At 39.1% G+C, this 5,147-nt stretch overlaps 1 pseudogene; it reads right to left on the reverse strand.

The window, feature by feature from the left end:
* Positions 1-320: 320 nt before the first annotated feature.
* The window catches only part of LOC102497052 (ribosomal RNA processing protein 36 homolog pseudogene), a 63,974-nt pseudogene continuing 59,147 nt past the window's right edge, over positions 321-5,147 (reverse strand).

Below are 5,147 nucleotides of genomic sequence, written 5' to 3' on the forward strand. Positions count from 1 at the left end.
TGAATAGGCTCCATGGCCTTCACTGCCTCCTTCTCTTCAAAGTCACTGATTTAAGGCAAAAATGGGAGGAGGAACTGAGGGCATGATGAATCAGATCCAAGTAGAGGCTGTGTGGTATGTTAGCAGGAGAAACTGCTCTTTTCGTCCAGCCCTATGGGCGATTCAAGAGCCCTTTAGTTGTCTCTGGGCCAGCCTAGTTCAAGGAATATATTATCCTTTTTCTTGAAAGGGAAAGAACCAAGAAAATGGGCCAAACCAGAGATTGTCCCCACAGATTCATGTGTCCTGGGACAGTGGTAGATAACAGTTCTTTGTTACTCTTAGCTCAAAGGGAAATGGCTCCTGTCCTTGACTGCATTTTGGTGCCTATATCACCTCAAGGATTTCTCCACTATCTTGCTGCATTTCAGCTCATTGAACTTAACTAGGGACAACTGGTGCTGCTCAGATTTCTTCAAGAAGTATGCCCAGTGGCCCTGCTTGACTTGAGTCCTCTGCTCCTGCTTCAGGGACAGGCATAGCTCCTGCTGCTGCTTCCATTCCTGGTCTGCCATTTCCTGCTGCTCCAGTTGCTGAAGCAACTGGTGCAATTTCTCATGCTCCTCACCTGAACAGTACTTTTTTCAACTGCTTTTTCACAAACTCTTTCTCTTTGGCTCCAATGTCATTCAAGAATTGATGTTTTGTCCAACACCTCAGGATTATATTTCTCCTGACAGATGGTCAAACTGGGGGTCTTGGGATACCTTTTTAGTGATGGGGACAACCTGATGTAAAAATGGCCTCCAGACCTTGGCTGACATTTCCAGAGACCCGTGCTTATCTGCGGCACACACACTTTGGACAGGTGGTCTTGAATTTTGCTTCTTATTGCTATTTCCAGCTACCAATTGTTTATATGTCTTGGTCTCCACTTGACTCTGCAATTCCAACAGCTACTAAAATGATATGTGAGATGTGCCCCTCTTCAGGTCCTTGGCCATGACTCGGGGCTCCAGGGTATCATCATTCTCTCCCCAGTACTGGATCCCCAGGGATGTTGGGCCACTGCTCTAGCAGTGGGACTTGCTCTCAGCATCTGGTAGCTCATTTTTTTAAAAAAAGGTATTATTTAATTTTATTTATTATTATTTTTAAATTTGCTACAGGATACAGACATTGACCAGAGAGATACAAAGAGAGAGAGAGAGAGAGACTCTTACGAGAAAGCATGCCATCAGGTCCAGGACTTGGATCAGGGTCAGCCAGTGGAGTCCAATGTCCCAACAACCACACCACCCACTGGCCCCCAATAGTTTATTTCTTCTTAACACTAATTGATAGTCCATTATCTGGATGAACTACAGTATCCATTCACATGCTGTAGGACATCTTGGTTACTTTTAATTTTTGGCATTCTAATAAAGCTGCTAAAAACATCTGTGAATAAGTTTTTATGTGGACACGAATTTTCATATCCTTTGGGTAAATATCAAGGACTGCATGCAATAGCTGATTCATTTGATAAGAGATGTTTAGTTTTGTAAGAAATTATCAATCTGTCTTCCACAGTCACAGTATCATTTTGCAGTCCTGTCAGCCGCAAATAAGAGTCCCTGTTGCTACACATCCTTGACAGCATTTGGTGGCATCAGTGTTCCAGATTTTGGCCATTTTAGTAGTCATGTATTGGTATTTTATTGTTTAATTTTTACAAACTTTGTTTCTTGTGTGTGTGTGTATGTGTGTGTGTGAGAGAGAGAGAGAGAGAGAATGCCTCAACAGGTTCTTAAAGCCATAATCCCTTCTCAGCCTTTGGCCAGCTCCAGATCATGGGCAAGTGCATGTCTGGAGTATTCAGGAGGTCTCGAGATTTCAACCAGGAACTTTCCCACATAAAGGAATCTTGCAGAGTGCTGCATTTTACCTCTGCACCAGCAATCTCTCCTCATCATGGTTTAAATTTGCATTTCCCTGATGACAGATCAAGGGAACAGTTTTTCCACATGCTTCTTTTCCATTTTCATATCTTTTCTTAAAAAAAAAAATTTGCAGTAGGGCACGTGCACTTACCAGAGAGACAGAGAAAGTAAGTAAGTGAAAAAGTACCCTGTGGAGGATGGTCACACTGCAATACTTTCTCCTCCATTTCTCCTTTTGAGATTGTGGACATGCACACACACACACACACACACACACACACACACACACACACATGCCCAGCATGTTTTTCGAGCTGCCGGATCCTGGACTCAAACCACACAGTCAGTCATGTGAGATCTAGCTACCCTAACATCATACCACCAGCTGGCCCTCCATCTGTGTATCCTTTTTAGTGAAATGTCTGTTAAGGTCTTTGGCTCATCTTTTAATTTTGTTGTTTTTCAATGTTGAGTTTTAAGAATTATTTTTATATTTTTGCATAAACTGTAGTTATGTTATTAACCTTATAGCCTATAGCCATGTTATAATTGCTTAATACTTCCAGGAGTTTTTTCCAGATACATTTTAAAATAAGACTAATGCATAGAGAGAGTATATGTGTGTGTATCTGGCAGACAAATAAGAAAAGCTTCTTTTCTTTTGTATAATGAGTGAAGTTTAATTGAAGTTCTTCAAACTTCTGCTTTTCTCCATTTAATTTGTGACTATTTCCATATTGTCTTCTTACAAAAGTTGTTAAATATTTTTATGCCAGCCAGGTGGTGTGGTGGTTAAAGCATCTGGATCCCATATAGCTGACTGTGTATTTTGAGTCCTGGACCTGGAGTCTTGTAAAACGTGCTGGTACATGCTCAAAATCCCAAAACGATACTATAGGAGAAGGGATTGCGGAATGGCCATCCCCCCCCCCCCCCCGCTTCCTGGAGGGTGGGAAGTTTCTCACTTTCCTTCTCTCTCTTTCTCTTTCTGTCTCCCTCTCTCCAGTGAGTGTACATACCCTATAGCAAATTTAAAATAAATAAAAAGTAAAATTATTAAACATTTAAAAAATTTCAGTTAATCTTATTCTCAAACATTGCAGTATAAGAGGGGAAAATAAATTCTAACTACCCAGTGGTTCGAACTGTTAGTGCTTCATATCATTCCACTTAAGTTTTGGAGCACCTTTCACTTATATTGTTGTCATCTTTATTGTGCATATTTTTCCTAAATTAGCACTACCATTTGAACTGAACAGACATCAAAACACTTCTTTATATTATATGACTTCCAAACAGTTACTGGTGGCTGAATAATATTCTGTCGAGTTTCATTAACTATAATTCTATTATTAGTTAAATATTTCCATTTTCTCCATTCTATAAATAATCCTGTAAAAGCCAATATTAATACATAAAGGCTTTACATATTTTAAATTTTGCCTTAGGATAGAATACTATCAATACTATGAATGGTAAAAGAAAAACAGAAACAAAGTGTTTCTTCTAAATAGGGTTCTGTTTAAATTTTTATTTTACTCCATCTCCTGTCGTTCTTTACAGTAATAAATGATATTTTAGAGTCCTGACTTCAGGGAAGGAACTGTTCTAAATCGAGCTCTTTCTAGTGCATTGCTTTCTCTCATGCTGGTTCCTGAGGATGGTTCTTGAGTATACTTCACTCTTTGAAGCAACATGTTATGATGGAAAGTGATTCAGCTTGCCAGATACTCCAGTATAGCCTCAGTTTTCTCATTTCTACAGTGAGACGAGCACTATCTATCAATCAGGAATGTTGAGACACTTAACAAACGATAACACCTATGATGTCAGATACATCATATTAGGTCATCAGGAAAGTCATGACGTATTTTTCTCTTTTTCTATGCAAAATGTGTCAGGACTTAATCAATTCATAGTACATAATACTAGACACAACTGAGGAGTTCATAAAATGTAACTTGAGGGGCCCACAGGTGGCATCGTGGTTAAGGTACTGGGCTCCCACATGGCTGACTGTGGTTCAAGTCCTGGACCTGGCAGCTTGCTTTCTCCCTCTCCCTCTCTCTCTTTCTCTCTCCTTCACTCTCTGGTTAAATTGAAGAATAATAATTAATTAAGTAAGTAAGTAATTCCTTAAAAAATGTAACATGAATTTTAATCAAGGCTCAAGTTATTAACTATATGTTTTACAGACCTTTTAGAGCCATGCTGTGTAAGAGAACTTTCTATTGTGATAGAAATGATCAGCACTGTCCAATATGGTAGCCACCAACATCATGAGGAAATTGACCACTGAAATGTAGCCACTACAGGTGAAGAACTGAATTTTTAATTGTATTTAATTAATTTAAACTCAACTAGCCATCTGTGTCTAGTAACAACTGCAATTGGACAACAAGGTTCTAGAGAATATGTTCTTGCTTTTGTTATACAAAAAATGAAGAGCTTTGAAACAGGAGTTTCCAGGTAGATAAATTCAGGGCTACACCATAAAAACTGATAAAGGAAATACTCTGAGATGGAGAGGACTGAGAAAAAAAATTAAAAATTAGAAAATAAGTTAAAAATTAGAAATTTTTCATTCATGGCTCTTTAGGCAGTGTTTTTTCTCTTCATAAGGTTGAATCTAGCCTTATAAGGACTGCTAATCAGGCCACCTTAATCTTATTAGTGATATACCTCAAATCAAATGAAGGTAATTGGAAAAAAAGTAAGTAATCCATGGGTAGTTTATTGCAACATCAGAACTAAATATTAAACCACATTTTCAAAAAATGGAAAATATTGGGGCCAGCAGTTAGCGTAATGGCTATGTCACTGGACTCCCACGTAGTCGACCGCGGTTCACGTCCCGGACCTGGTGGCTTAAACTCACGCCAGGTGCGTGTGTGTGCATGCCCAAGATCCCGAGAGGAGAATAGAGGAGAAGGGATTGCGGTGTGGCCATCTCCCCTTGGGGGTGATTTCTTGCTTTCTCTCTGTCTGGTGAGTACATGCTCCCTATAGCAAAAAAAAAACTCTAAAAAAAAAAGGAAAATATTGAGCAAATTTTAGCAGTAATGAGCTTTGTTAAGCCATTTGGATTAGTACCTTGCTTGTTCAGTGAAGTACTATCTTTAAGTAAAATTGATAGATGAGATTTAGTTTACATCTTTTTTTTTTTTGGAGAGGTTTTTAGCTGTAGGGAGCATGCGCTCGCCAGACAGAGAGAGACATAGAGACAGAAAGTGAGAAATCACCCCC

Source organism: Tupaia chinensis, unplaced genomic scaffold (assembly GCF_000334495.1).
Source record: "Tupaia chinensis unplaced genomic scaffold, TupChi_1.0 Scaffold000600_1, whole genome shotgun sequence".
NCBI lineage: Eukaryota > Metazoa > Chordata > Mammalia > Scandentia > Tupaiidae > Tupaia > Tupaia belangeri.